The sequence below is a fragment of the Schistocerca nitens genome, chromosome 11, assembly GCF_023898315.1.
Source record: "Schistocerca nitens isolate TAMUIC-IGC-003100 chromosome 11, iqSchNite1.1, whole genome shotgun sequence".
NCBI classification, from domain to species: domain Eukaryota; kingdom Metazoa; phylum Arthropoda; class Insecta; order Orthoptera; family Acrididae; genus Schistocerca; species Schistocerca nitens.
The window spans coordinates 49,461,617-49,473,291 of record NC_064624.1 but is presented as its reverse complement, the minus strand read 5'-3'; the positions used below and the strand labels follow the sequence as shown (position 1 = coordinate 49,473,291).

Here is an 11,675-nt window from a genome sequence, read left to right as displayed (position 1 = left end):
GGGAGGGGGGGGGGGTGGGGGGGGGGGGAGAAATTTATGTTCACCAACAATCAAAAAAATTACTTAGCAACACCAACGCATTTTTCGTAACGCTTACGTCAAGTGGTGGGGTACTTTACAGTCATCAGAAAAGATTCTAAAAATGTGAAATTTTGTTAATTGTATTTTTGGTTCAGTTATGCAGATGTGTAAGAAGATTTGTGAATCTGAAATTAAGAATAAGAAATTTGTTGCAAAATGCACATTACCTACTATTAAGACAAACTGCTAGATTACGTTTTACTGAAAACTTTAAAACGGTTTCGGAATTTGATACAAGAAACCAACAAAAGCAATACATATGATTTTTTTTTTAAATTTTAAAATATAAAGTGCCAGATTAGATTACGATATTTTCAAAAGGTGGACACAAAATACTCCCTGCCCATGGAATTGTGAGGGGAAAAATCCTTCAGTCATATGAAATGTTGAATTCCAAAGTGTGGGGACATCGTGAATTAACTTCAAATCGGATTCCTACCTCAACTCATCATTAGCGGTAACACATTGTTTGACAGTTTGTCTTTTAACTGCTGGTACTGAGTGAAGCAAATTAGATGTTCTTTCAACCGAGTCTTGTGGCACCAAATGCAACGTGTCTACATACCAGCCCATAAGACGATTTCTACTAAAAACAATATCTACTGCTTTTAAGATGTTGACACCAGTGTCATTGACCACTGGCTGAATTTTACTGATTTTAGTATTCCACTGTTAACTGGTCTTCAATAACGTATCTGCCAATTATTCCACACTATGGGATTTAGTTATTAGGTTTGTGTGTAAGTTTGTTAAGTTTTTTATTTTCATGTTTGGTGTTCCGGTTACTATGGGTTTATCATTTGTCATTTTCATCTTCAAATGGTTGTAAATTAAAAATAAATCATTAGCTGTAATTATTTACCATCTGAGAAAAGAAAGAAATTAAAAAACTGCTTTAAATAATTTAATTTACTAAAAAACAAGTAAATGGGGCAACGGCCTTGCCACAGTGGATACACCGGTTCCCGTGAGATCACCGAAGTTAAGCGCTGTCGGGCGTGGCCGGCGCTTGGATGGGTCACCATCCCGCCGCCACGTGCTGTTGCCATTTTTCGGGGTGCACTCAGCCTCGTGATGCCAATTGAGGAGCTACTCGACCGAATAGTAGCGGCTCCGGTCAAAGAAAACCGTCATAACGACCGGGAGAGCGGTGTGCTGACCCCATGCCCCTCCTATCCGCATCCTCACCTGAGGATGATACGGCGGTCGGATGGTCCCGATGGGTCGCTTGCGGCCTGTAGACGGAGTTAAAAAAAAAAAAAAAAAAAAAAAAAAACAAGTAAATATTTAGTCTGCGTCAATTCAGGCAATGTAATCTAAAGAAGTAAGAAGAAGCAATACAGTAATCAAACAGATGGCAAAATGTTTGATTTGTGCAAAACAATGATTTTAGTGGGCAAGGTAACAGAATGCAATACAGATTTATGTGTATCTACTTCGTTTGTGGCTTCACTTCCCAGAGTGTACGAAAGTTTTATGAGACCGTCAAATTGAATGTGAAGGTATCGATGCTCCAATTATACTGTATTCTCGTGCCATCAATGCGTCGATGTTTTATAGGGCTTAACAGCGATGTAAAGGCATTGATGTTTTCCTACTAAACATCTATGTATATCTAAGATAGGTGGTTGACGATCAACCCTAGTCTGTGAGTGCTGCTACATGTTGGTGTACTGTCATGGATAACAAGCAATGATGAAGGTGAATGATGCCACAGTGTAACGGTGACGCCAGGTGACACATGAAATAACTGTCATGAAGAGGGTGCGCTTATCAGCACGACTATGTGGCCCTGCAGAACCGCATGTAGTGACTAGAAGTCAGCAGTGTGGGTGAAAGGGGAAGGAGAAGATAAGGAGGATGGTGTGAGGTGCAGCATTGTGATGAGGGTTGGAAGCGGGGTATTTCTCCAGACGAATTCCATTGTTGGGGGAGGGGGGGAAGGTGGTTAAAATTCCGGGTGGAGAGGGAGGGTAAGGCATGGAGGTGCATGGAAGATGTAACATGGGTCTAGTGGCGCAGCAGGATACGAGGATGGGTTATTAGTGGATGTAAAATCGTGTGCCGAGAATGGTTTTGCGATTGATGTATCGCATCCGAAGATGCTCTAGGAAGAGAAAAGTTGCGGGAAGTGGATTAGCTGGTAGGAATAAAGAAGGTTGCGACAACCTTTCATGTGTGGATAACAGACAGTTATGTGCTGCCACTGGTCAGCTTGATGTCAGGTGGTACAAGACATCCATTCTGGATCTGAGAGTAAGCGAGTGAATATAAAGATTAGCCGGTATCTTAGTATATAGGGGTGTGTGAAGCATACAGATTCATTTATACAAATTTAAGAGCCTGACAAAACATGACAACTGTTTTGTAGTGAAGAATGCTGCAGTGTTGTACAGGAGACTGCTGTTCTAAAGCAGAGGGTGGTGGCATATCTTTCTAAAGGCGGAAGGACTGCTAAAAGATGGAAACGATGGCTGCATCGAATTTAGAGGAGAGATAAATATCCGTACGAGTCAGCTGGACCATGTAAAAGAAATAAACATTTCTCTCTATGTGCAGTGCTTAGCAATGAGCGTATGTATTCACTTACACGAAACTCACAATGTGTAAACACGTGTAGTGCAGTTATTAGCGTGCTGCACCGCCACTGCACTATTCGCAAGACGGATACTCAGTTACACTAACCTTTTTTTAAATTTTACTTTTTCCTGTCCTCTTCACTTAATACTGTCTCCTTAAGTTTACTTCTTTCGTTATACAGTTACGCAAGTGCTTTAAATTAGTTATCTTATTACATTTTAATACCTATTTTAATTTATTAGCTTCATATTACACCTGATCTGTTTGAGGCGAATCACAAGGATGGTTCTGAGGAATTGTATTTCACGCCCGATGTAGCACTTTCTCCGAAGAATGTTGGAAACCATTTAACAATTTCTGACCACATTTATCTTCCCAAACAAGTAGTTGAAGACCACAAGTTGCCACATCCTACTGTCCCCACTTCATCCTGTGGTAAAGCTGTATCATTTCGACAAAAGAGAAACAAACTGGTCATTGCTTGGAACCTACGAGAAATATCTAAGAAGACCAGGGCATTACGATCAAACGAAAGTTGGTCCCGCTTAAGCACTTTTAATCACAGTGTTTCGGCAGCACTTAAGTACGCAGTAGGAGAACAGGTAGTTCAACACTCTACTGTGTCAACTGCGTGTTTTATAGACGTAGTTTAAGTAAATCACCCGGAGGAACACGACACTTGTAACGTGTCAAGGTATTAAACGAAAACGCCATGATGTTCTGCAGCTACACACGAATGTTATTAGGCTGTTTGCGAATTTAAAAATCTGGGAAAGAGGTACCTGGAAAACAGTAGCAGTTCTGGCAACAACCACACCAATTAAAAATCACAATTAACTCTTGAATGAGAAAGGTTTGCACTGTATTTTATTGTGCATCTTTATCAAGATGCCTTGGAGCAGCTACTAGGCTTGTTTTGAGCATGTAATGCAGTATTGAGACAATTGTGCGGTTTATTGAGGTCATGGTATTTTCGTTCTAGTCACCATGGCAGTTATCAGACAAAAAATGCACAGTTCCTCATCGAGTGCCTAGAACACATGCGCACTTGCGAGGTGTCACAAAGCAACAACGATGCCGCCGTGCCCATAGGTGAAAATTTAGACACAAGTGACGTAGACGACATTCCAGTCGAGGAAAAACAAAATTATCTGCGTAGGAGAATGGTAAAACAAGTTAAGCTGAAATAAGTGTTACTGATGTGTACCGTGCACAACTTTCAGTCTGAATGAAAAAGAGTTCCTAGATTAACCGAACTCAAAATTATGTGACCGACAACAGCTTAGAACGTGTATGACAACTAGGGGTGGTGGTCGTCGCTGGAACAGACTGTTTTCGGTTATTTGGTTTTTGTTTTTCCACGTCTGTTTAACCTGTTTGTTAAAAATGCTCAAAGTAACCGATTTCTGAAATAACCGATTTTCGATTTTTATTCTTATTTTTCTCCTGTAACGAACGTAAGAACTGATCAAATATTGAAAACTTTTGACCGTCTCAATTTGAAGATATATACAATCAAAACATTAAATGAAACAGACAAATAAAAGAAAACATCCTTCCATCGTACGCTGCTTTTCTCGAAAAGTGAGAAGCGCTTGAATCCTACAAAAAAAAATCAGGAGTGTTCTATTGTTTATTTCAATTTTTTGAAACTCTGCTCAAAAATCGAGTTGCAATCGGGGATCATACCATTATTTTGGCGTCATGAGTAGTCAATGCTAAAGGATGAAAATTGAGGTCGACTCTGTTCCTTTTATTTTTGCGCTAATTCGTCTGTTTTCGGGGGCTACAAGTAGATGAAGGCAGTAGATCAGCTACACTCTATTTTTATTGTGTACCATGGATGAACTGTCGCTAAGTTATTAATTTATTGCTGTTACTATAATTTCCTTCCTCTTTTATTATTTCATAGGAGTGGCAGACAAATCATTGATGTTTTAAAGCAAATGAAGCATTGCACTTCATTTGTACGTCACATCGTAAAAATATCTCCAGACTAGCGTCGGCGCCATTCTGCGCTACAGCGGATGTCTGCGGACGGCAGCGAGGAACTGCCGCACAGACCGCGTGTGGCTGAAGTCCTGCTCACTGCACGCACACCGCGTGCCTCAGGCCGCGACACAGGGCAACGGGGGCAGCACCGTCTCAGCGACGCCGTACCAGTTCTTATGCCATGCGTTTGCTGCTCCTTTCTGTCGGCATTGTTAATAAAATAGTACTGATCGTTTTTCCGGTTTTCTACAATAGTGCAATATGTCCTACCAGTGCCAGTTTTTCAATTAAAACTTATTTCTTTTTTTAAAATAGTGTTTGTTTAAAACCGAAAAAACTGTTTCACTGCTGCTAAGGGTAATTGATATTTCATTTATTTCGCTCGGGCATTAATAAAAAATAAAAAGCTCTGTGATTACCGAGACCAAACATATACCGAAAAATACTGGTTATTCAGGTCTCAAATAACGGCATCGGGTTTAACTGATCGGTTTTTCCCATACCTGAAAGTAAGCCTCAAAACAGGATAGATAAAATCATGACGACCAGGTCTCAGAAAAGGATTAAAAATCGAGAAATAATATACTCAGGCGCTGCTACATAGAATATACCTTCATGGAATAATAAAGGGCAGGAAATTGTTGTGGAAATGGAAGAGCATAAAATAAGCGAATGCACACTGACCGAGATGAAAAGAAACGGGAAAGGCTCAATCGTAAGAGGAAGTTACACACACTATTCTACTCTGGTGCTGATAAACATCTAGCAGCACATGCAGGAGAGGGAATTCTAATTCACAAGAAATTTAATAATAACTTTACTGGCCTCAGCTGTGTCAAGAAAAGCATAACCAAGATGACAATGGAGAAACTAAATTTGTATGTACGGTTGATGTGGGAAGACTTAAACGAGAAACAATGAGCTACAATAATCTTCAAGCTGTAATTGACACTGTTTCCTAAACAGGGCAAACTTTTCTCGTCGGAAATCTCAATGGACAAACTGGTGATTCGATTATCCAAGCCTCAAGTAAAGATTTAACAAAACAGAAATAAATGAAAGTGGAGGAGAGCTAATTCATTTTTGCGCATTGAACTAACTGTGTATTAATAACTCATAGTATTATATAAATGATGTAGTAGAAAGCTTCTTGTGCCGTTTATGTCGGTTAACTGCCAGCGTTTACGTTACGTTTTTGTTGCTACGTTTTATTGCAAGGTACAGGAAGATTTTGCTTCGGGAGGCTTGCGAGTAGATACAGTTATTCCACAAAGTATTCGCCTAATACATGATTGTATGTTTAAGGGTGCATAAAGCGTGGAAAACTGTGGGATTGAAGTAAAGCAGGGAGAAGAACATCTTTATTGATCAGTGAAAATGAGAACACAATAAAAAAACGCAGGTTGCTATGTAAATAAACATGGTTAAGCATTCAGAAGTACAGATAGTCAATGTAAGACACAAAATAAGTATTCGTCTACAGTATTGAAAATCACTCTTTGAACATAGAATGTTGTTGTTAGTACTTAGTAGGGCCTCCTTTCCTCTTTATAATCGCTTGCATTCTTCTTGGAATGGATTTCACTAGAGATTCTGTTGTTTGCACTGTAATTATACGCCATTCCTCTTGTAGAGCGGTCTTTTGATCATTTCTACTCGATATCTGACGATTCTTGATGTTTTTGTCGCGTAAATGTCACAAATTCTGGATAGGATTAGTGTCTGGGAATTGCGGTGGTGTCTGCATCCAGTGGGGCGTGTTGTACAACAGCCACAGCTTTGTGTCTAGACCCGTATGTTCTGGATCACTATCTTGTGTGAAAATATAATACCCATTAGGTCCTATATGATTCAGGCTACTGGATAGATGTGTTTTTAGAATATTTATGTAGATCTTGTGGTCCATAATGCCATCAGTAAAACACAAAGCCCCCACACCATTTGCACTCATGCACCCCCACACAAGTACTGAACCTCCTTCATGTTTAACTGAGGCTGTTACATTTCTCTCTTTAAGTTCTCAATTCCTTTTTCTCGACACTGTTACGTCCCCTTTAGACTTAAATAGCTGAAATTGTCTGTCGTCGGTAAATACTACCTTCTTCCAGAAACCAAACGCCGGCCGCTGGTGGCCGAGCGGTTCTGGCGCTACAGTCTGGAACCGCGCGACCGCTACGGTCGCAGGTTCGAATCCTGCCTCGGGCATGGATGTGTGTGTTGTCCTTAGGTTAGTTAGGTTTAAGTAGTACTAAGTTCTAGGGGACTTATGACCTCAGCAGTTGAGACACATAGTGCTCAGAACCATTTGAACCATTTTTGAAATCAAACCCTTCTGATTAATGTTCCCTTACAAATGCTAGTCGCTTTCTTCTGTTGATTTTACTGATGTACGGTTTTCTACGGGCTGTGTGGCCTCCATACGCAACTCCATGAAGCATATTTCTTACAGTCTGTGCTTAAACAGACCTTCCTGTACGCATATGAAAAGCAGTAGCAAAGTGTAGAACGCTCAGTTTCGGAATTTTGATGACATTTCGAAGTAGCTGTCCTTTCTCCATCTTGGATAGAACTACAGGACGACAACTTCGTGATTTGTTTTCGAACTTTTCGCACTGATTACACCATTCACTGTACTGCTAGGTCTACTGACGGTTTCTCCGATATCTTGAAAACATTTTCCTTGTCGAAACTACCTAACGCAGATCTCTCTCTGTCTCTTCCTCGGTAGTTTCGCAACGTTTTCGACCCATAGTACGTAAATATCACTCAACGGCTTTCAGACCAGAGAGAGAACTATTCACTGTGCTGGATAGAACACAACTGCATAGCGTGGGAAGGGCCGGGCGAGCGACAGATGGCCAGATGGCAGTGGGGCGGGGGGGGGGGGGGACGACTCAGCCACCACGCTGGGCGCCAAGAAGCGGGTCTTTCATCATTTATATTTACTGTTTAAATTTTAATATACAACTCCAGCCGTGCTCATGACGTTACTTGTATAGAACACTTGTTAATAATAATTTCAATATCACTCTGTTCATCAAAAAACGATAATTACAAATTTCAGTTACTGACTCTGCTTATTGATGCAAAGGATGGAGCAAACTGTTAAGATATCTCTCGACTAGTCGACGATCGGTCTCCAAAGTAGCAACACGCGAACTGATATGTGAAGTGCAAGTCCGCATAAACATAGAGTAGACTGTTGCAATTGTCTCGGAAAATATATTTGTGCGATTTCACGTTGATTCTAATATCGTCTGAAGCATTTTTGAGACTTTGGCGGTGTTTGCGAACTAATGATTAATGACCAGGAAACTAGTTTTAATTATTAATGGGAGACTGGCTCTAGAAATCGTCTTACTAATTTTACAATTGGTGAAATAAAACATAATAGTTGGAATCCTAACATTTTACTGTTCTTATTATGCTTAGCATTTAAACCTACTCACTCGCCACATAATTATGCACTGTTTATGGCAGAAACGTTACAGATCGCGACCGAAGGAGAAGAAACCTACTGGGGCAACGTCTATGAGACGCCAGGTAAGCAAGTCGACTACAAATCAGTTGCGAGAAGTGTGGGGTGGACGTAAATCACACGTAGCGTCACAGTGCATCTCCGGGTACGTATTGTGGCTGAACATTCACTCCCCTGTCTGCCGTCCGTGGGTGTGTGACCAAACTGGCAGACTAAATTTTGAACAAGCGCTTCTGGAGCCTTCATGTGATAGTGTTACCGCTGGAAGCTCTTTAACACTGTTCGCGGACGATGCGATTGTGTATAAGGAAGTAGCGCCGCGAGAAGACAGTATCGATTTGCTGAAGGACCTGCAGAGCACTGATGAATGGTGCAGGCTGTGCCAGTTGACCCTGATCGTAAGTGAATGTAACATACTGCGAGTACATAGGAAAAGAAATCTAATACTGTACAACTACAATTTTGATGACAAGTTGCTGGAAACGGTCTCTACCATAAAATATCTAGGACTATCTATCCAGAGCGATCTTATGTGGAACTACCATATAATCCAATTAGTAGGAAAACTGGACACGAGACAGATTAATAGGGAGAATGTTAAGGAAATGTAACTCACCCACGCAAGACGTCGCTTACAAGGCGCTTGTGTGACCGATTCCTGAGTATTGTCCATCAGTCTGGGGCACATACCAGGTAGGACTGACGAAAGAGACGGAGAAGATTCCACAGAGAGGGGGTTCGTTAATTCCGCGCGAGAGCGTTACACAGACACTCAACAAATGCCAATGGCAGCCGCTGCAAGACAGGCGTTGTGCATCACAGTGAGGTTTCCTATTGGATTTTAGAGAGAGCACTTTCCATAAGAATCTGACGACATGTTACGGGGAAGGGGGGATCAGTTAGTGGTACAGTAGCTATCGTCCGCCACACACTGTTACGTGGCTTGCGGAGTGTGATGTAACTCCGTCCGAACAGGCATTGGAAGGCCCAACGCTACCGACCGGCCGCCGTGTCGTCGCCAACCCACAGGCGTCACTGGATGCGGATCTGGAGGGGCATGTGGTCAGCACACCAGTCTCCCGGCTGTATGTCAGTTTACGAGGCCGGAGCCGCTACTTCTCAATCGAGTAGCTCCTCAGTTTGCCTCACAAGGGCTGGGAGCACCCCACTTGCCAACAGCGCTCGGCAGACCGGATGGTCACCCATCCAAATGCTAGCCCAGCCCGACAGCGCTTAACTTCGGTGATCTGACGGGAACCGGTGATAGCACTGCAGCAAGGCCGTTGTCGGAGTATGACGTAGATGCAGATTAATTTTATGTGGTCGTTCCAGTTCGTATCGCTCTGTAAGCATACTCCGAGATATTTTACGGAAGTAACTGCCTCCAGTGATTGTTCTTTAACTTTGCAATCATACAATAAAGGTTTTCCCTGTGTCTGTATTCGCAATACGTCACGTTTGTTTGTGTTCAGGGTTAACTGCCACTTACTGCACCAGTCATCGATCCTCTGCGGGCCTTCCTGCATTTCGCTACAGTTTTCTAGAATTTTGACGTCTCTGTCTATACCATCACCTGCAAAAAGCCTCATTGAACTTCCGGCTTCATATACTAGGGCATGTATACGTGTATTGTGAAAAGTGACAGTCCTGTAACATTTCCCTGGGTAATACCAGAAGTTTCTTTTACGTGTGAAGACCTCTCTCCGTTCAGACTGATATGTTGTGTTCTTTTTGGTAACAACTCTTCAGTCCAGCCACACAGCTGGACTGATATTCCGTGCTCTCGTTATTTTGTTAATTAGGCGGCCATACGAACTGTATCGAATGATTTTCGGAAGTCAAGGAAAATTTTTGAGTTAAAGCAGACACTTTTCTCCCATACTGGATAATCATTTTGAAAGAAGAAGTAGATATACGAATCGCACTTGTATGCCTTTATTTAAATAGTTCCCTTCAGAATGTTACTATGTGCTTTGACGTATTCGTGGCAAAGCTACTGCAAAACTGACATATGCATTGTGATTTGCATTTTTCGTACACAATCATGCTATTATTTTATAATTTGTGTTTCTTATCATGGTAATAATAGATCTATTTTATTATTTGAATTGTAACTGTGCATGTTTATGTGCACAAATATCGATTATTCTGGAAATATTTGTTTGGCGCCAACAAGCACACACAGTTTTGATGTCTTCAAATGGTGACAGGCAAGCTTGAGCGTCTTTCAATATTTTTGTATTTTACATTTTTAATATGAAAAGTTACATTTATAATCAGGATGCAAAGACTTAGGATCACTTCTTAACAAACATACTATGTACCCTTATCTTCTGCGCTGACTTATTTATTGTATGATGGAAACAAATATATGTATACAACATCTGTTAACAAATGTGCAGTCACTAGCTAGCACAATCTTACATCTCCAGATATAGCTGTTTTATCCATTATATTGCTTCATGTGATGCATGGTGAATGTCCATTATGATTCCTTTGTTGGCTCGAAGATAATGGTCAGCAGCAATATGGTGGACTGACTGTATGGAGGTACCACAGTCGTAATGTGCATAACTAGCTCATCCCCAATTGTCAGTTAGATAATATAGGAGAAGTGTTCTTTTAAAGACAATTCAAGGTTCGTTTCTAATTACGCCAGTTGCAGTAGTCTCAGTACTGTCATAGCAACAACAAGGTGACACGTTGCAACACCCCCTGAGGTGGCTGTGTCGCTCCCCTCCCCCCCCCCCCATCTGCTGTAGTGTCGCACAATGACACAACTCTGCTATGTGGTGAGACCTCTGGATCCACAGATGTTTTGGTTCGATTACCTGCATGTTTAATTATCAAATTATGTTGTTACCCTCCTACTATGCATGGATCCTGAGATATATGTTATCATGTCGTCAGGTAATTATGTAGGATATTACACAGGCCAATGGAAAACGTTTTTTGAAAAACTTTTTTTACTTTGATAGCTGTTCTTTATAGATTTTTGAGAATTGACTCCAAATCTAGCCTTAGTTTTTTTGTATCACCCATAGTTTTCGAGTAATATCCTTTTTATTATGTAGTATAAAAATCCTATGCTGTATAGTAAACAGAGAAGCTAATGAAATGCTTTGTTACAACATAAGCATGGTTTTTATTTAGAGTAAGCTAAATAAAACAATGTTATGAGTTAATAGAGGTTTCACTTGTCAGCTTGTATTGGTTTGTATTTTCTTTCTCTTTTTCCTTTGATGCTTCTTGTGTAGCTTTTTCTACAATAGGTGCCTTGCTGAACTTCTTGGTAAAGTGGCCAACAGTAGTCCCCCATCATGTTGTTGTTCCAGCGGCCTTGGTAGCATTCCTGGTGAAAGCCAAACTCATTCATCAGACTGGGAATGTCTCATCAGTACACTAAATCACCTTCTAGCCAAAAAAAAATAAAAAAAAAAAATAAAAAATAAAAAATAAAAAAAAATGGAAAACTGCTGTTCTCTCTTTCTATACATGTATATGCTGGTTCCAACTGCCACTAAGTTCTTTTCTTTTAATCTAG

General features: G+C 40.9%; 1 pseudogene; it reads right to left on the bottom strand.

Annotated features, from left to right (window-relative positions):
• Positions 1–9,301: 9,301 nt before the first annotated feature.
• LOC126214051 (5S ribosomal RNA) lies at positions 9,302–9,419 on the bottom strand (annotated as a pseudogene).
• Between the last annotated feature and the right edge of the window lie 2,256 nt (positions 9,420–11,675).